The following is a 21,896-nucleotide window of genomic DNA, read 5'->3' on the forward strand; positions in this document are numbered from 1 at the left end:
AGACATCGTTTCAGCATTGGGGTTTTTTTCTGTCCCTTTGGCTGAGGCACTGCACCAAGTCTTAAAATGGCAGGGAAAACCCGCTGTTTACTCTGGTCTCATGCTGGCAACATATGTAAACAAAAGCATAAAAACACAAGGACAATATTGTACCATATATGGACATGACCTCAATCATTTTTGCTGACCTTAATGAGTCAATTACGTAATTAACATGACAAGCACAGTGGACGCTCTGTGAAGGTCTTACGTGCCATGTGGAAGAAGATGGGTAACAGGTAACGTCAAATAGAAGGTATGACATGTATTATTTCAGTCAGTCTAGTTAATTACAATTAGGATTTGATAACGAAAATGCAAATGAACAAACTGCAACCAGAATAGCGTTTGATTCATCTAGATACTTGTTTGCTCATTTAAGATATCTGACATTAATGAAGACATTATGCGTGGCTCCAGGGATGGCAATGTCAGTTGGTCAGTCCACCACTCTAGTCCAGACTAAAATATCTCAACAACTATTGGATGTAATGTCAGGAAATTTTAGACAGACATTCGTGTTCCCCAGAGGACGAAGCCTAGGGACTACCCTGACTTCCCATATTGTGCCTCGAGCAGGTCAACACTTTCAGTTCAGTTCGCTTTCAGAGTAAAATATACAACTGTTGGACAGACTGTCAATAAATTGGCTAAATGCATTCATTGTAATAACTTTGGTGATCCCAACTTTTCCTCCATTGCCATCAACACTTTGGTTTATGACCAAATACCTGTAAAACTAAACTGCGTAACATCAAGTTCAGTGCTAATTAGAAAATGCTAGAATGCTAACATGCTAAACTAAGATGGTAAACATTTTACCTGCTAAACATTGTGAGGAGTGTTGGGCTCACTACTCTAAAAATGTTATTCTTCTCAGAAGTAAAAATATTTCTTTCCTTACTGCTTCCTGTCAACATTAATTCGTTACACTACTCATCGTTATAGTACTTTTCCATTAAACTCTACAAAATTGGCAAATATATATCCCAAAAATTCAGATGTCTGTCTCTGTGTGAATGTCAGGATAATTGTTGGTAAGTGTAGCGAAGGCTAGATAGCGTGCAAATGTTTTGGGTTTTTTTAAACTGGGGGTCTTCACTTGCCTGTGACCGGACGGAGAGTCACTCGTGGAGCAACATTTCATCCACCACATATCCAACCACAAGCTTCATCACTTCTTTGTAGCAGCTGTCCACGATTAAAATCCAGTTTTGGTTGTTTAGCTGGGAACTGCCCATTGGTTCGACAGCCCATTGGTCCGACATCCCATTGTTCCAACCATATTAAACCCACTGTTCCGAAGTCCATTCCGAAATTATCATGATGCATAAGGTCTGGTTAGGTTTAGGCACAAAAACCACTTGGTTAGGGTTAGGAAAAGATCATGGTGTGGGTTAAAATGAAAAAGAAAGTGACAAACACATAAGCCGTGAGCCTGCTTCCGCCTCAAGCCTTTCCCAGCTGACCCAGAGCCGGTCGCAGCGCACCATCAAGGTAGAAATACGCCCGCCGGGAGCCGTTCAGCACCACGGACAGTCGGACTAATGGGATGTCGGACCAATGGGCTGTCGGACCAATGACATGGACCCGTTTAGCTTGTGTAGCACTAAAGCCGACCTCAGCAGCTAACCTTTGGTTGAGTATATTTCCTGGAGCTTCACGTTGTTGTGCTGTCAGTCGTAGCAGGTATTTCAGACGTGTTTTTAGCAGCCGTTAGTTCGACTACCTGCAGCAATAGTATTCTTTTCATCTTTCCACCCCACAGAATCAAAGTAACAGGAATCTTTCCAGCCACTAAGGTAAGCGTTTCTAACTAGCACGACAATTACGAAAATGAGTCAGCTGATGTAATGTTGTATTTCATGTCCTTAGTGATGCCATAATAGAAGTAAGGTTGTAACAAGTTATTTGGTTTTGGAGTAACTGTAATATTATCTGAAATTCTATTAGTAATTAGTTACACTACTCGTTACTGGAAAAAGTAATGTTATCACTGTAAGGCATTACTGCCCAACACTGACTGTGAGTATGTCAGTATGTTGATATTGGCTCAAAGCATCACTGTGTCCAGAAAGAATGTCACAAAACTGCCAATTTGGCTGTAGACTCAGTCTTGGTAATTATTCCAGGCTCACTGGGAGTGACAAAATCAATAGGTTGTTTGGTTAAATGAAATATAGTAACCACCTTGACACAGTGCAGTTCAAGTAGTTTGTTGTTAATATAAATGCATTGGAGTTTTTTTTTTGTTTGTGATTTAAACTGGAATTGCTGACATTGCCCACAAGACTTTTTCACTGTTATTTATTTTAGCCACCCAACCAATAGGAATTAGAGCAGGTAAACAAAACATTCAAGCAATGGATAGAGAAAAAAAAGTATGTTTTTGTAATTGTATTATTGTATAAAGACCCATCTGGGACGAAATGTGAACTAGTTTAGGTTTTGGTCCTGTGCTACTTTATATGGCATCAGTTTGTGCTTTGTATTTGTCCTCATGAAAAAATAAAGCTTATAATTTGTTTAATGCATAAACATTCCTCTGTAGGTAACAATAAATCATCTGTTCTGTTATTAATTGAAACTGTAACGTGTGTACAGAGCGGCTTCACCTGTCAGTGTGGCAACAAGCAGAAGGTCAGTGAATCACTGTGTCACACAATCAAAGCTGCAGCTGTTGCTGTATCTTTGTTTTCCAGAGGAAAGAAAAATATTGCAGAGATTTAACAAGTGAAAATTCTGATAAAATTGGCAGTATTCAAGGTGGAAACTTTCCATGGGAAATACTGGGAATAAAATGGAAATACTGGGGTTATTTTCTCAGGCTGTATTTACAATGTGATATGCAGATGGAAACAAACCTTTTGTCCTAACATAAGCAGACATAACCCATTATTTATCAAATGTGAAATGTGACATGTGGTGACTTAGCTAGCTAACTAATCAAAGTCAGTTAATGGAGGATTTTTACATCGACATTGTGCAAAATTCCTCAAATTCCTGAGCTGAACTTCCCGTTACAGACCCTCTGCAACAACAACACCACCTCAGACAATAAAGTAATATTCAATATGTCTGAAGGGAGTGTTTCCTGCTAAAGAATAATTTTCTTTCCTAATCAAATTGTGTCTCCAAAATCAATAATAGTCACAGTCTCTCTCCTCGTCCATCACACACTGTAACAACATTACAGCAGACTGCAGCAGCAACTCCCCTGCAGTCTGCTTCAACCATGTTTCAGTTTTATCAACACCTCCAGATATCACTTCATACATTTCTCGTCATGTGTGCTGAACATCAGTTAGTCAAAGATTACCATAAAACCATTAAACACTGACATATTGTCTCTTTTCATTAACTCCCACTGTACTTTTTATGGCACAAGAGATTAGAGTGGGCATTTAGGCGGGCGAGTTAATCTGTTGGCCCATTACAGGGATTTATCCTTTATAAGTCACTTTAAGTGATTAACCATGGTCAGTAATGCCGTGACATCATCAACACCCCGAATAATGCTGCAGCTTCAGGCAGCTGTTTGTAAACACGAAAATAATTCAATCAAACTAAATTTATTTTAAAGGGTGAAAGTTCACATTGAATCAGTTATTGATGAGTTTCTCTCTCTGTGATACATTCAAGTACCTCTGGACACATCTCAGTGCTTTGCCTCTGGTGTCACTACAGGTGTTTCTAGCAACATTAGCAATGCCTGCGTTATATACAAGTGTCCCAGTAAGTCATGAAAGTGCGACAGTGAGCCGGCATCCACAATAAAATGACTCTGAAGTTGAAGTGAATGGAATTAAGCCATAATTTACTTTATTACGCACATCTATCAAAATGTCTTTCTTTAAGCACACTTTGATAAAACCCGGATGTTTCCAGTTTTTCAAAGCTTCCTTTAAACGAATCCGCAGCTGCCGTCCTTTAAGACCAGGTAATCATGATGAAGGAACCCGACTGCAGATGCAGCTGTCATTTGCCTTTTTCATTTAATTGTATTATTGTCTCTTTAATTTAAGTGTTTTCATAGCAGTGTTTTATAGAGGAGGTGAGCCACCTCACTTAATATGAAGACCACTTAAAATAACAAATACAACTGGGTAAAAAAACAATCAACTGTCAGAGGGGAAAAAAGGCACTATTTAAAATTGCAACCTGCATATATTTAATGAAATTGTAATAATTGGCTAAATTGATAACAAGCTAAAATGCTTCAGGATCTCGGCGTCACTTCTGATAAACAATTTTTCTGGGGAAACTCTGACACTTTGATTGTATTGGGAGGTTTTGCCAGAGGTTTATTTGATAATAAAGGTATATCTATGAGGAAAATGCTTTAAAAAGGTCCATGGTGTCGGATTTAGGGGGCTATATTGGCAGAAATTGAATATAACATGATGTTTTCTTTAATGTATAATCACCTGATAAGAATCAATGCGTTTCTGTTGTCTACTTATATCTATACAGGGAGCAGGTCCTTGTCCTCGGACATTGCCATGTTGCATCACCACGTTTCTACAGTAGACCAGAACAGAGAAACCACACAGATAGGGCCATTTGCATTTTCTGATTGACTGGCCACCACAGTTAGCAGCCCCCTCATGACAATAGCGTCTGAAGAACAAAGGGTTTTTTTTATTATTTTTTTGTTAACATATACTGCTTCAGTCAGTGTTTTTACCTGTTCAAATTATCAGGTCCATTTGTTTTGGAAAGGAAGAGACCTCTGCAGATAATTGGGCTCCTGGTAAAAAAACTCCTGAAAGTCTGGATCTCGAGTTATCAGAATAAAAAGGTGAGCCCACATTAGCAGGTGCTGGGCTAACGGCCCATCTCCACCATGCCAAACAGCATCAGAGAAACACTGATTTGGAGCATGAAACTTCTTCATTCAGTGTTTTTATTGGTTTTAATCACCTAGTCTGTTTGTTTTGGAGAGGAAGAGACCTCTGTGGATAACTCAGCTTCTGGTAAAAACCTCCTGAACAATGAACACTGACAGAATTCGAACCAGGAGAAGTTTCAGCTGGTTGCAATCTTCAATCCTCACCACTAGATGCCACTAAATCCTGCTAAATCTTACACACTGTTCCTTTAAATTAGGTCCTACGTGGCCACACTAAAAAGATACAATCTGTGCAAAATGTGTAGTCATGTCAGTGCCAGTTTTCCACTTTATCTATTTCAATTATTATTATTCAATCTAAGAGCACAGTGATCTAAGATAAGTCATTACATTAGCAAGTTAGTCCTCCAGTCATGATGAAAGAACTGAGCTAGCTTGATGAGAAACAAGTTTGTGATGGTTAACATGTTTTTGGTCTCTTTCAGTTTTAAGTAATTCACTGTCCCCTGTGAAACAAAACAAAAAATAATAATTGTAAGTAGTGTTGTAGCTCATAGGTCTCACATTAGTCTTTATTTGTACATTATGTGTACTTAAACTTGTATAGACAGTACACAGTTTGGTTCAGTGCCATGTGAACACATTACAAAGAAGGGGCCCCAAAACCAAATCCGGCTTGGGGCCCCCAGAAGTCTTGGGCCGGCCCTGTGCTTCATGCTTAATAACCAATACACAGCAGGCCCACCACAGCAGCTGTATCTTGTTTATCCCTCCATTAAACGTTTTCAATCTTCTGGACTTGGTCCCCTGCTGGTTTTCATTCCAACATGCTTTTACGAATCATTTCACACCTGGTCAACAGAGACAAAATAAAGTGCAATGAACCACCTGTGGCCTGGGGACCAGGTTTGACGGCCCACTGCCTGCACAAACACACTCGCAGTCAACTACAGTCTTCGCTCCAGGCACATATAATAAGCTTTCTATGTTTTTAAGTGTCATCACAACATCTTTTTTAATGCCAACATTGAACTGGAAAACAGGAAACTGTGCATGACTTCTGCAATCATTCACGGTTGTTTTGAGAACTTCTGTCATTTTGCTTCAAGCTAATGCACAGACTGTTTCAATCGTGCAGTGACCTGATTTTCCTTTTAAAGAAACACAAGCCTGAAGGAGCTGAATTTCTTATTTTAAAAAAACTCACATTAAAGGCGAAATTTCAATTTCAATTTACCAGAGGCTTTTTAAACCAACAGTGCCTGCAGCTTTAAAGCTGAGCAGGGTCAACAAGGTCTTTCCACATATATTATCCCAGGTTACACTGCTGCTCTGACATTAATTATTTCTCTTAACCTGAGACAAAAGTAGACACTGCCCCAGAAGGATCAGAAAAAAGGATCATAAGCAGCTCAGGATGTTGTTTCATGAAATCCCTTATGCACACTGAAACAACCTGCCTCTGCAATTATGCTGCAGTTATGCAACTGACACAGTTCTCTGAAGTGAACTGAGGCTAACGTAGGAACAGGAAGGCGGCTTGCACAGCACACTGCAGCGCTGTGATGAGTCAAAGTGTGGGCAGCTGTCTGTGGCCGACCATCAGTCTCTGCGAACTGGGTCATTAGAACAGGTAGGAGAAGAGAAGTGCGTTGGATATAAACCTGACTACTCTCCAAACTCTGCAGCAAAAGAACCTAAAATAGTACAAGTGATTCAGTTCATGCATAAGCAAATAAAACACGACTTTTCGCTCTCATCCTGGAGGCTTCCAAGAAAAGACTGCGGCAAGTAAAAATGTGTGAAGCTTTCTGTGTCTCTGTGTGTCTAGATCCTGTTGAAAACATATACAAGGTGACTTATGGGGAAACTGAAATAACACTGTGAACAAGGAGGTCATTTACATAAGTAACTTTCCAAATCCTCAGGTAAATCATCATTAGTGAATTACAGATTCATAGGTTGCCAGCAGAGGCCTCACAATAACTTTTTTGATATTTGAATTTTTTAAAGTCATCAACAGATAATAACAGTAAAAGTTGGGACCCAAACTGCAAGTGTATTAATTACAAATAAATAAACATTTTTAAATTGTTTGAACTCATAAAGAATGTGCAGTTACACAAACCCTCATTATTTATCTGTTTTAAATAGCTAATTAAATATTTAATTCTTAATTATTCGACTGTACTTTCTGCTGTTATGTTAAACCTAATATTTACAAAAATGCCACGTTTTCAAGATGATGATTATTTTAAGCATGAGTCTATGTTTTTTAGTTGTTTTTTATCTTAAAGATGTCTCATAAAACAGGAATTTACACACAGTTTAAAGGGTGAAATAGGAATAGGATCACAGCAAAACTTTCAGAGCTGATTACTCACAATTAAGAATTTTTTTTGTATTACAACTTATTTTGATGTTTAAATATGTAAATGAAGCATGATTGAAATTAAATATCCACAAATTTTGCAGACATTTCCATACACAAATCAAACATTGGATAAAGCCAGGCTCAAAATTATTATTTCACTTTGTTGTTGTATAAGAATAAAATGTTTTACAGAGGGGATTTTGAATATCTCATTTTATCAAACCAGAAGTCAAAAAAAAATATGAATAAATACATTTTTTGCCATGTTTTAGGGATAAAATGTCATGTTAATCAGGCCATGAAAGATATATGAACAAACCCCTCTGTAAAAACCTTCAGAATATAACAGTATAAAACTGGAGAGTTTGGTGTATGTAAGTGATACAGAAGTGGAGATTTCTGGCTCAGAGTGTGAGGATAAAATAACATAAAATAAACAAATAAAATAACAATAACATTTTGTTTCCCACTCTGTATCAGTCTGGACTCAGTGCTGCCCCAAACATTTATCAGGAATTAAAATCCAATTGGAGCCAATTAGGGATCTGCACTGAAGTTGACACTGTAAGCGACCAATCAGGGACTGTGTTGCAAAACACAGGCCGCAGCTTGCAGAACAGTAATGGTGGATAACAAGTGCTGACTCTAACGTTTGTGGAGTAAACACAGTAATAAATGAAGTGACTGCAGAAATAGAATCAATAACAACAATTAAACAAGAACAAGAGCATGCACTTGTGGAGTTTCTCGGAAGAAAAGCTGTTTTCGCCGTTCTTGTGACTGGATTTGACAAAAGTTTGATTTATCAACTGGCTCCATTGGTGATGAAGAGGATGTTCCTCATTGTTTTGTTATGCTGACTGGCTGAAGGAGTACTCCCGCCCACTGAAAGTGTTTGGGATGGCAGCGGGGCCAGACTGACACTGACAGCAAAACAGAATATTGAACTCACGTCATCAGAATGGTCTCATCAGTCTATTTAAACATGTGTATTGTAAAAAAAAAAAAAGAGAAAACATAAGACACCCTAGGGGAAACGGGTTACAATTTTCTTGTACTAAGACTCCACGACAAGTTTTCTGAAAATCTGTGTTTAAATATGCTCTTTTTTCATACAATCTGAACTAAAACAAACACCTATTTTAGGAGTTTTTCTTTCCACTAGTCTGAAAGAAGACATCTCAATAATGAAGAGTGCATGAAAAAAACGTGTAGTATTTCCCCTTAAAAAGTGAAAAGTACTGAAACTGATGTTGCAGATTTTTACCTAACAACAAAGATACAGGTTCATATTTGAAGGTACACACTTGATAACCCAAACAACCCCACACACTACATCTGTAGGCGTCATACAAACACACGTCAGATACAGAATGACAGAAGTCCGTCCTTCAGCTGCCACAGTCAAAGTCACAGTTTTTATGACCTATTGAGCATCTGCTCCTCTCGTTCCTGAAAGCTGTCGCCGCTGTCAGCTCATCTCAAGAGCCAGCAGAGGAAACGACACACAGCTTTTTGCTTTCTTCTTCCATCATGCACTCGGGGCACAAAATGGAAAATGGTTTGTATGCCAGGGTGCTGCACTGTAGCAAAGCAATATGCTGAGCAGACGTGTGTGTGGAGGTTTCCATTCATATTCACTGTACTATTAACACACCTTCAGCCAGAAGGGGAGGAACTAATTAGTGGAAACGGCTTAATGGTTGGAATGGAAACCTGCGTGCATATGGCTCTCAGTGGCACCACTGAGCTCGCTCTTTAACACTGTGGAACCAAAACTGACCAAGTGAAATGCAGACGCTCTCCATCTGTCAGTGTTACCTACATCGGTGAAACACGCACGAAAAGTGTTTTAAAAAAGAAAATGGATCAGCGATGACACCAACCTCCCAGATGATCCGTCCAAAATGCTTAAACCTCTTCACTGCTCACTATAATTGAACTTTGTCCACTCTTTGGTTTTCTTGGTTTCTTATTTCATGCATTTTTTTTTGAAGCACTTTGATCAGCCAGTGTGGATGAAATGAGTTTTATAAATTACCTGCCTTACTGTTCTTCTCCCCTTCATCCAATTTCAAAGGGATTTAAAAAATATAACCATAAGTAGCATCATGCTAGGCTATCAACTGGTTGTTTTACTTTCCTCTACCTTAAGCAAAATTGACCAACAAATTCTCTTCTTAAATGAATAAGGAATAAATTTAAGAGTATTTTTCACAAACTGATTATATATTTTTTTGTTTGGCCATGGTTCCTGTTGGTATTGTTCACAGCTTACTCACCAATTTCTGTTTAGCTCTGTGGACGTGGATACACAGCTGTGCAACACCAGCTGAAAAAATATCTGTTTCTTGTTTACTACCTAGAGGTAAGACAGGCCAGCTGAGCCCAGAAATACAAAATCAGAACGTATATCAATAATACACACTCACTGGCCACTTTACCATATACACTAGATCTACTGTTACTTTACGCAAAGAGCTAATCAGCCAATCATGTGGCAGCAGCTCAATGCATTTAGGCATGTAGACATGATCAAGACGACCTGCTGAAGTTCAAACTGACCATCAGAATGGGGAAGAAAGGTGATTTAAGTGACTTTGAATGTAGCATGGTTATTGGTGCCAGATGGGCTGGTCTGTCAGATACTGCTGATCTACTGGGATTTTCACACACAACCATCTCTAGGGTTTACAGAGGATGGTCCCAAAAAGAGAAAATATCCAGTGAGCCAAAATGCCTTGTTGATGCCAGAGGTCAGAGGAGTGGCCAGCCTGGTTCAAGATGATAGAAAGGCAACAGTAACTCAAATAACCACTCGTTACAGCCAAGGTCTGCAGAAGACCATCTCCGAACCAACAACACGTCCAACCTTGAAGCAGATGGGCTACAGCAGCAGAAGACCACACCAGGTGCCACTCCTGTCAGCTAACAACAGGAAACTGAGGCTACAGTTCACACAGGCTCACCAAAACTGGACAAGAGAAGATTGGAAAAACGTTGCCTGGTCTGATGAGTCTGGATTTCTGCTGCCACATTCAGATGGTAGGGTCAGAATTTGGCGTAAACAACATGAAAGCATGGATCCATCCTGCCTTGTATCAACGGTTCAGGCTGGTGGTGGTGGTGTAATGGTGTGGGGGATATTTTCTTGGCACACTTTGGGCCCCTTAGTACCAACTGAGCATGGTTTAAACACCACAGCCTACCTGAGTATTGTTGCTGACCGTGTCCATCCCTTTATGACCACAGTGTACCCATCTTCTGATGGCTACTTCCAGAAGGATAACGCACCATGTCACAAAGCTCAAATCATCTCAAACTGGTTTCTTGAACATGACAATGAGTTCACTGTACTCCAATGGCCTCCACAGTCACCAGATCTCAATCCAATAGAGCACCTTTGGGATGTGGCAAAACGGGAGATTCACATCATGGATGTGCAGCCGACAAATCTGCAGCAACTGTGTGATGCTATCATGTCAATATGGACCAGAATCTCTGAGGAATGTTTCCAGCACCTTGTTGAATCTATGCCACGAAGAATTACAGCAGTTCTGAAAGCAAAGGGGGTCCAACCCAGTACTAGCAAGGTGTACCTAATGAGGTGATATCATTAACTGTATAAGTGTAAGAGCCAGTCAAGCACATATCTGTAGTCCATCCATTTTCACCCACTTATCCAGGGCCAGGCCGTGGGGGCAGCAGGCCAAGCAAAGCACCCCAGATGTCCCTCTCCCCAGCAACACTTTCCAGCTCCTCCTGGAGGACCCCAAGGCGTTGCCGGGCCAGGTGAGATATAAGTTTAAGTTTTAAGTTAAGTTAAGTTTATTTACTTTATTAATCCCGCTGAGGGGAAATTCAATGTTTTCACTCTTGCTTGTCAATTACACACAGGTCCGAAAGACACACACATGCACAAACAGGACCTATACATGCACAAAGTGGAGAGATGTCAGAGTGAAGGGGCTGCCCTTGGTGAGGCAGCATGTTCTGGGTCTACCAGTGGGACATACATGCCCGTAACACCTCTTAACGTGAGACGCCCAGAAAGCATCCTAATCAGGTGCCTGAACCACCTCAAGTGACCCCTTTCAATATGAAGGAGCAGAGGCTCTACTCCAAGCTCCCTCCGGATGTTTGAGCTCCTCACCCTATCTATATTTGTAGTTCATACAAAGCTTTGTATGTTTTGAATATTGTATCATAGGTGGACTAACACCAATACTAACTAACACTATGTGTTACTAGTGGGACGTAGAGAAGCCAACTGACTTTTGGATCGAAACAAGCTTTTGACTGTGTGAAACATCTGAGGTTTGTTACAGACCAGGCTGAGATGAAATTTGTGATCTTCGTCTTCAAATAAACCCACATTCAGTTCTTTCCCTGCCTCCTGGCCTTGTTAGTACCATCTGGTTTTCACAAGAAAGTTGGATTTAATTAAATAGAGGATGTGTCAAAACTAAAATACATTTCAGGCGAAGTGGTCTAGAAACTTCAATCATGGTATTACAGCCTCAACAATACCTAAAATGTAACTGGTCGACATCATGAACTAAACTAAAAACACAACTTTGGATAACAACAAAATAAAACAGTTATCCTATTGTCTTATAATTCTGTCACAGTGGAGCTTTCATCTGTTGTCTTAGTGGGACTCTGTCAACATCTGGGATTCAGAGTGTGTGCTCATATGCGGGAAATCAAGGAGACTATTTAACTTAAAGCACAGTCAGCTGTTCAGCCACATACCAACAACAGAGGACCTCCAATAAAGTTCACACAATCAGCAAGGTGGAATCTGTTAGAGACAATATGGCATCCATATTTTCTGAAAGGATCCAAATACCCCGCTGTCTCAGAGTTTATCTAAGAGCCAAAACAGGGTCCCCTGTGCATCATCTGACAGCATACAGCCAAATCAGGTGCGTCTCAGCTCAAGGACAGAGACTTTCTAAGGGAAGTCTCTGTCCTTGAGGGAAACATCCACTGGAAATTCATCTAAACAGTGTTATCAGCCTCATGTGTCCTTCTGTCAGTGTGTGCTTCAACTTCAGCTCCAGTACCGGAGGGCCAGAGCCGCACTGAAATGTCAGTTGTGCAGGAAGACACAGCGACTGCAACATTCACCAGTTGTCAAGATCTGTACAGTCACGTTAGCTGTAACCTGAAGACTGAGGACCTCCACTTGGTAAGGTTTCTGAAGTTCAAGTTAAAGATGTGTCTGACTACACGTCAAGCAAAAGCACTAATTAATCATTACAGGGCGCCAAGTAGCTCAGTGGTTAGAGAGGGTGCTGTCCTTGTTGTCTACACTTATTAGACACATAAATCTAAAGCTTTTAAAGACCCTTTAAAGATGATTTTTGATATTAAAAAAAATCAACACCAATTTTTGGAAAATCATCTTTTTCTTGTTAAAGCACTGCAGGTGAGTATAAAACAGTAGTATACAGTGCTCAGCATAAATGAGTACACCCCCTTCGAAAAGCAACATTTTAAACAATATCTCAAAGAACACAAAAACAATTTCCAAAATGTTGACAAGACTAAGTTTTATATAACATCTGTTTAACTTATAACATGAAAGTAAGGTTAATAATATAACTTAGAGAACAAAATTTTCAGTTTTACTCAAATTAGGGTGATGCAAAAATGAGTACACCCCACTGAAAGTCTCTGGAGCAAAGCTAAATTTTAGACTACAAATGTCTAATTTAACAATAATCAACCACAGGTGAGTCTAATCATTCATTACACAGGTGTCCAGCAGACAGTTGACTATAAAAGGGTGTTACTTAAAGTAAACCCCTTCCCATTTCATGTTGTTAGCAATGACACCACATGGAAGAGAAATGTCACAAGACCTGACCGCAAAGGTGAAGGCTACAAGAAGATCAGCAAAGCTTTACTTATCAGTCAGAATACTATAGCAAAAGTGATCCAAAAATTTAAAAAAGATGGAACTGCAACCATCTCACAGAGACATCCAGGCCGTCCATGGAAATTAACACCTCGACAGCAGCGTCTTCTGATGAGAAGGGTCGAAGAAAATCAGCATGCAAGTTCATTGCAGTTATCTAAGGAAGTAGAAAGCCAAACTGGGGTGACTCTTTCCGTGACACAATACGGCGTACACTGCAGAGGAATGGCATGCGTGGGTGCTGTCCACGAAGGAAGCCTCTCCTAAAGCCCTGGCACAAAAAACCCTGCCTAGAGTTTGCCAGGGCCCATGCTGACAAAGATGAAGACTACTGGGACTCTATACTCTGGAGTGATGAGACCAAAATAAATGTTTTTGGAACTGATGGCTTCAAAACTATATGGCGTCGCAAAGGTGAGGAATACAAAGAAAAATGCATGGTACCTACAGTGAAACATGGTGGTGGCAGTGTCCTTATGTGGGGTTGCATGAGTGCTGCTGGTGTTGGGGAGCTGCATTTCATTCATGGCATCATGAATTCACAGATGTATTGTTCTATACTGAAAGAGAAGATGCTACCATCACTCCGTGCCCTTGGTCGTTGTGCACTTTTCCAACATGACAGTGATCCTAAACACACATCTAAGGCCACTGTTGGATTTCTGAAGAAGAACAGGGTGAAAGTGATTCAGTGGCCAAGTATGTCTCCTGATCTGAACCCAATTGAACACCTATGGGGAATTCTGAAGAGACAAGTTGAGCATCACTCTCCATCCAGCATCCAGTCTCTAAAAGAGATCATTCTTGAAGAATGGAAAAAGATCGATGTAGCAAAATGTTGGCAACTTGTTCATTCCATGCCTAGAAGACTTGGTGCTGTCATTAAAAATCATGGAGGCCATACAAAGTACTAGATGTAGTAGTTTTTGTTGTGGGGTGTACTCATTTTTGCATCACCCTTATTTGAGTAAAACTGAAAAATGTGTAATCTAAGTTATATTATTAACTTTACTTTCATGTTATAAGTTCAACAGATGTTATATGAAACTTGGTCTTGTCAACATTTTGGACATTGTTTTTGTGTTCATTGAGATATTGTTTAAAATGTTACTTTTCAAAGGGGGTGTACTCATTTATGCTGAGCACTGTATATAGGTCCTGTGCAGAGGTAGGTTTTATGTAGGAATATAGTCATTAACACGGCAATGCTCTTTGGTACAAGCTACTCAAGTTGCTCAATTGGTCTTGAGTTTGAGTTCTCCTCCATCTTGCTTCCAGGTCACAGTTTGGACAAGTTGGAGTCACATGACTACACACGCAGTAGTACATTTTTTAGGGGACACTACATAAACACACACACAGTGGGGAAACTATTAACAGAATAAAAAAAAATTAAAATTACGACATGGTCAAGATTACGTCGGTTGGACGTTCTGAATGTTGGTTGCGATTAATTTTCGATTAATTGCCCAGCTCTAAGGTTCACTGGTAGGTTTAAAGATTTGTATAATCACAAATGTGGACCTTAAATAATTTGACAAAAATAAGTTGATGAAAAAATAAAATTTGATAAAATGTTTTTGGTAATTAGACCTCACAGATTCTAATTTAAGACTATTTAAGACTATACCTTATATTTCTAAAATTGAATTAAAGACATTTTAAGACTTTCAAGACCATTCAACTTTAAGTCTGCCCTGTCTAATACGAGCAAAAGCCAAAAATCATATATCTTTAAAAAGAATCAATCATAATAAATTTATTAAAAAGGCCACAGTCAATCGGTACCTTTGTTTTCCTGAATCAAAACATTCCAAAAATTATATATATAATGTCGTTTAAAGTCAACAAGATAAACACACATTTGTAATGCACCAGAAAAACATTTTCACCCCAGAACCATTTATGTTTGACGTCCTCGCCTCTGGCAGCCATCACAGACTCTGCATCCAAACAAAGACAGAACCAGAGACGCACATCGGCACGACAGGGGCGGAGTCATCTTCACCTCATGTCGCATCTTTGTACCTGATCTCTGACAAATCTCTGCTCTGAACAACTACTGTATAACAGCTTTATGTGGAACACATAAAATATGTATCAGGTTTTCCAAGGCCGTCATTTTGGGTTAGCCAAGGTGGAACATGTCTGCCACTGGAGCGTGTCTGCGGACAAGACTTTCCAAACCCGTTAAACCACACACACACACACACACACACACACACACACACACACACACACACACAAACACACAAACACACACACACACGGAGACAGTTGGATTCAGGACACACTGAGACGTGGCATTTACGAGGGAAGAGAAATCGCCCTTTGAACATGAGGCTCTGCAGCATCTGAAAACACCCCATCATAACATCATGCATGTGCCGTAATATTATAATCATCATAATTATTCTGATGATATGTGTAATTTGAAATCAGTTATGGATTTACTGTGCAGTTGCCCGATGTTACCACAAAGCTTGCAGCGGTACCTCTCTGATGGGAAGGAAGCTGCAGCATCTGCTTTACTTATATCTGCAGAGCTCCTCAGAGTGTCTTGGACATGGTGCAGGCTGTTGAGAAGAGAGAAAATTATGCCCTCAGCAGCATTTTTTCAGCGCCATAATAGTTGTTGTCTCACCACAGGACACTATTTCTGTGTTGTCGTACTATAATCCAGAGTGACAGTGAAGTTAGCTAAGTTCAAAAGTGCAGCAAGTTGCACACACAACAGATCTGCCTTATTGGCGATGACATCACCCACCATTAGCGGTATTCCCAGAGCCATGCATGGACTCCCTATCTAGAATTGAATTACTTTATGGTCTGTATTTTGTGCATTAGCGGATGCGCGGGCTGGGTATGGAACTTCAATATTTTTTGGTATCAACCAGAATATGTTGGAGGCTCTCAATCAAGATGCATCAAAAACTGTCACGTGCCTAAAATCAAATGCTTGGTCAGACTTCTTCTTTACTTTTAAGCAATGTAGTATGTTGTGAAATATCCACTAGATGGAATGAGACAAAATTTTAACAGTCATTCATGGTTCTCAGAGCACCTCTACCGCAGATACCAAGTTCCCAGCTGCCTGGGAGAGAAAAAAGCACCATCTCTCTTTTGACCACGATAAGATGATGACAGAGCAAACATAGAACAAGTGGCAGCTTCCAGTGGCGATCCCTGGCCGCTCTATATTTTCACCAAAATCTAAAAAAAACAGCAGTCATGTGATAAAGTGCCTGCAGTGCCTCCAGAAAAAAACACTGAGATCTCTTTTAAAAACTCTTCATCTACCTCCGCAAGCTCATTGAAGTAAGTTGTAGGTGAAATTGTAGTTAGCTAACTAACAATAGGTATTTTATTTATGTAATATTCATCTTTGATGTGTTAAGAAAGAGAGATGGTAGAGAGGAAGACATGGAGAGAAAGCGGGAGATTGTTGATATCTCAACTGTACAGGCTCTTCTTATTTGTTTGATTAGCCGACCTGCTCTACTTAAAAAAAAAAAAAGAAAAATCTTGTTCTATTGACAAGAGCTGTTTTTTTGTCATTATTTTACACTGACCAACACACCCTAAAATCTCAAAATGGAAAGCAACTTGAACGTTGAGTGATTTAATGATCAGGTACGTTTTTCACTTTTACTTAAAGCTGCAGTAGGTAGAAAGCCTGAAAACGGTTGATTTTTGAGTCTCATCTGAGTTAGGTTTCGTTCGTCTCCGTCCTGAGCCCCTCCTACCAGACGAGCACGCGAGTATTTTATCCTACTTGGTTCTATTTCTCCCTCTCTGGGAGCCTCGGCTCTCCCTCACCGCGCAGCAGCCCGCCCCATCCCTCCCTCGCGGCCCTGCACATATACTCCCGAGCTTCGGCTCTCCCTCACCGCGCAGCAGCCCTCCCCATTCCTCCCTCGCGGAACCGCACATATAGTCCCGAGCTTCGGCTCTCCCTCACCGCGCAGCAGCCCTCCCCATTCCTCCCTCGCAGCCCCGCACATATACCCCTGAGGCTCGGCTCTCCCTCTCCACGCAGCAGCCCACCCCATCCCTCGCGGACCCGCACATACTCCCGAGCCTTGGCTCTCCCGCAACGTGCAACAGCCCACCCCGCACATACCACCCTCGGCTCTCCCTCTCTGCAGAGAGCCCTCGGCTCCGCACAATCGCACCCTCCGGAGTTCTGTCTTCCTTTTATTGGGTTGTTTAGCCATGTAGGCAGTTGTAGCCAATGCTGGAATAGCTATTTTACCTGGTGCACTGTTCGCCATTGCCGCTTGCTCTCCCCTTCTGCCGGCGGCACGGGAACGTGCATATGCAGTAGAACAGCCAATAGGAACGCAGTGGTCTGAGCTGACCTTTGATTGGTTGATGCACATCGGCACGATACTGATTCTTTAGAGGCTGAACACAGAGCCATGGTGAGGTGCAGAAACCTATTGTTTGTCTCAGACCACTTGATTTACATTATGCTTAGAGGATATTATAAATAGAGCTTGAGCTTTGAGTAAGTTTCTCAAATGCTAATTTTCACTGTTTTATTTGTTATTAGGCACGACTGTGTACTGTAAAATGTTTGACTGTACATTTACAGTACATAATGGCTGCTAATTGTGTTACTTTCACAGTAAATTACTGTGATACTGTGATTGAGTTGTGAAACGACAGCTGTATACTGTGATCTCACAGTAGTTATGCCTGCATATTACTGTAATTTAGCAGTACGCTCCTGTAAAATGAGTATATTTAACTGTAACCTCACAGTTAAAGCTCATTACATTACTGTGATATAACAGTATGTTCCTGTAAATTACTGAATTTAACTGTAACTTCACATTTTATTACATTTGACTGTAATTTAGCAGTATGCTTCTGTAAAATTACCATAGTTACCTGCATGAATTTCAAACTAAATTCAGTTAAATATCACAGTAAAAGCCTGTAAGGTGATGATAATGGGCAGCAGTAGCTCAGTCCTGACCAAGGCAGCCCCCCTCACTCGAAATCTCTCCACTTTGTGCATGTGTGTGTTCCGACCTGTGTGTAATTGACAACAAGAGTGAAAAAAATGAATTTCCCCTCGGGGATTAAAAAGTATATAAAATAAAATAAAGAAAGAAAAAGTGTGATTTATTGTGAAATATTAGTTACAAACTTGACACATTTTTTAGTCACTTGCAGTCCATTCAGAATGGACCCAGGACCCACTTTTGGACCACGACCCACCAGTTGGGAACCACTGCGCCAGTGCATACATTAATTTATATACCATACAATGTGTGTCTGTGTGTTTACATTACAAAAACAAACATCTAAAAACCCAACTGAGCCTCATATTTCAAAGGAACTGCTCCTGGCACTGAGAGAACAGCTCATGTTGATTCACTCTTTGATCAAACAGCGACACATGAATAATCACAGCCTACTGTATCTCACTGTAAACTAAGATGATGATGAGTAGTGCGAAGTGTGAGCCTGATGCAGTGGTAGCCTGTAGCGCGCACACACACACACACACACACACACACACTGGTATGAGTCAGCAGTACATCCCAGACAATTACTGGGCACATGGACTCCCAGTCCCCGGCAGGACAATAAAAGTCCAGCATGGGACCGCAAAGTCTTTGCAGGAATTAGTTCAGCCGCCTGAGTGTGTCCCATTTCCCACAGGCCTCTCTGTCTCTCTGCCTGCTGTCACACACATGATGGAAATATCTCAGTCAGCCACAGGATGATATATTGTTTAAGGACTGCCAACTGCTCAGCAAACAAATGTGTACTTTGTGGTAGTGCACTTGTTTGTCTGAGCTGCGTTGGACAACAAGGTCATTAGAGGGAAAGTTTAATCAATAAAATGATTTACAACCTACTTTAATTTAGAAACAGTGCAGCTGGCGTGCCTCCCACTACTCACATTGTCTTATAGAGATGATTCATTCATTGCATTCAACAAGGAGCTCAAACTTACCTAAAATGAGGCTGACAAAACTTAGTGATGCGATAACAAGTGCGGGGGAAGCTGAGTGACGAGCAGGTGTCCATCAATCCATCCCTTTTATGATCTAACAGTGCAGAGCAGCTGCTCGGAGCACTGTGCCAGTACAACACTGTCCGATATGTTAATTCTCAGACGGGACAGCCAACAGCAGCCTGCAGCTCAAACAGCACCGAGGACCAAAGCATCCCATCCCCATCCTCCGTCCGATGCTTGGATCAAAGTGGGACTGCTCCCTTCCTGCTTGCATAACAATACTCTAGACAGATCCTCTGCTGCAGTTGGTGCTTGTGGATCAGACTACTTAGCCGGCAGGCAAGCGCTCTCTCTGACTTGCAAATGGACCTGGCGCCGTTCCAGTCCAAGTCACTGTGAACAAAAGTGCTGAGCTAAAAAACTGGGCCATATACCTGGTGAAACACCCATGAAGCCGCCGTGATTCTCTGCACTTGTGTCTCTCTCTATCCGTCACGGCTCAGCTTGGCGGGTTGCGTATGCATCTTTTCCGCCTGGCGCTCGGTGTCCTGAGTCACAGCCAGAGCCAGTGAACTGGACTGATTTGAATTGTCACTGCATGTTTGTAGTTGGCCGCCCACAGGGCACGAGCTCCCTCGGTGGGAAATCTGGGCCAAAGAAAGCCGACTAAGAGGTGTCAGCTCAGGAAGAAAAGAATGACAGGAGCAATGATATGGTGACAGCATGGACTTTTTCCTCACATAATCTTTCAAGTGGGGATTACAAACTGTGACTAAGACACCCTACCCCAACCCCCTCTGTGTGCCGTGGGGCCAAATATTGCAAAAATGACTCACACAATCAACTTACAAAGCAGAATATGTGCACGCCAAGGACATGTGGTGGAACATGACCAAATTTAGAGTGCGCCCTCAGCAAAGAAACAACATGCACGCTGGTGTGAAGATACAAGGCAACGGGTGGTGTGATGACTGGGTTATGTATGTTACAGTCCCCTCCTGCACATTCCAGCAAATTGCCTCCCCTTGATGTTAAATCGCTCCACAGGATGACTAAAGTTCATGAGGGGAGATTATAGACCAGAGGCAGTTTGGAAATTAGAGCCCGACATCCTCTGTGTCGAGTCGCAGACAGGAGATAAGTGAGGATTACAGTCAAAGATGTGCACTGGCTGGACACAGAAATACTCAGAAATGTGTAATTAATCTGCACACACACACACACACACACATACTGTACACACATGCCGTCTGACCTTGAGAGATACAAATTGCTATCTAATATTACATCTCTCGAACAGGGCTGAACATAATCGCAGCTTAATTAAAGGCACCGAGATAAAGCATCAGTGAGTTCACAGGCAGGTACAAACAGCCCCGGTGAATTGAACTGATAGCAAAGTCCTTCATCCTTCACCTTACTCTCACAGCTTATTAAATCTGCACTTCACACTCTGATGCGCTCTGAACGTTCTGCTTCAGTTATTAAACCTTGTCACCTTTTGCATCAGTGCGGCTGACGGTGAAGAAGAACAAGCCAAAAGACAGCCAGAAAGAGAGGAAATCAGGGTGTGTCTCAACATCACTCACACATAATCTCTGCCTATATGTGACCTCTACTGACTAATTTATGAAACTGCATCTCTGCTCCTCTCATCATGGCCACGGTGCGTGCTGCAGAGCAGGAGTCAGCACATTAAACTCACTGAAACATCAAACTGCTGCTCATTGAGGGTCGTCCGGCTCAAACTCCCTCTGCCTTAATACACAATGACCTCCCAAAATGCATCCAATAATGTTTACTGACTGAATAAAGGGTTATGTTTTCATATCATAATCCATCTAAATGACATTATGTAAAATATTACAAACATTTCTGGCTGCTGGTGTTTGAACAGCTTGCTTTTGTTTTCTCATACAGGCTTGGACTCTGCAAAGAACAAGAGCTTTATTGCTCCAAAGTTAAATTTAGGCGGATTAGCGACTTCATTACTGACGTCCCTGAACACTGTGGAGAAAAAGGGCATTTAGTTTAATGAGAGGGATTTATGTCACTGTTGACCACATAATACAATCTTCAAATAACAAGTCAGCAAAGACAGGCTGTAACTAATTTGCTGACTAATTTCTCCAATTAACTGATCCATAAATCCTCAGAAAAAGGTAAAAAAGTGCTCTTCACAATCTCTCAAAGCCAAATTTGACATACTTCTAAGGTCCAGTGTGTAGGATTTATAAAGATATATTGGCAGAAATGAAATATAATACAATAAATATGGTTTCGAATCGCTGTGTTTTTGTTACCTTAGAATGAGCTACGTATATCTACACAGGGAGCAGGTCCTCTTCCACTGAGTCCACCATGTTGTTCTACAGTAGTCCAGAACGGACAAACCAAACACCGGCTCTAGAGAGAGCCATTCATGTTTTTGTGTTTTCGTATTTCGTATTGCTGCAACAAGCAGCATAAAAAAACCCAGATTTTTTACTTTAAACTGCTTTATTCTGTGATTCTATCTGTTTTAAATGTCTGTGTCTGTATGTTATAGAGACAAAGATACCGCTACAGATGATTCGGCTCCCGGTAATAACCTCCTAAACGCCTGACTCTTAAGTTATCTGAGAAAAAAGGTGAGCACATATTAGCATTTGGTGGGCAAGCTGCCCATTTCCAACATGCCAAACAGCATTGAAGAACCACCGATTTGTAATGTGAAACTGCTTTATGC

At 41.0% G+C, this 21,896-nt stretch overlaps 1 protein-coding gene across 6 annotated transcripts in view; it reads right to left on the reverse strand.

The window, feature by feature from the left end:
* Positions 1 to 21,896, reverse strand: part of nav1b (neuron navigator 1b) — a 155,416-nt gene that overhangs the window by 100,673 nt on the left and 32,847 nt on the right. Inside the window, exon 1 of one of the 6 annotated variants that reach the window (XM_049591150.1) lies at positions 19,166 to 19,386. The exons of 4 other annotated variants lie outside the window; for them this stretch is intronic. The gene's annotated coding sequence lies outside the window, so the exon portion shown is untranslated. Of the gene's footprint in view, positions 1 to 19,165; positions 19,387 to 21,896 lie in introns of those variants that run through there. One more of the 6 variants, XM_049591104.1, reaches the window with a different exon arrangement.

This window comes from Epinephelus fuscoguttatus, linkage group LG1 (assembly GCF_011397635.1).
Source record: "Epinephelus fuscoguttatus linkage group LG1, E.fuscoguttatus.final_Chr_v1".
In the NCBI taxonomy this organism is placed as follows: domain Eukaryota; kingdom Metazoa; phylum Chordata; class Actinopteri; order Perciformes; family Serranidae; genus Epinephelus; species Epinephelus fuscoguttatus.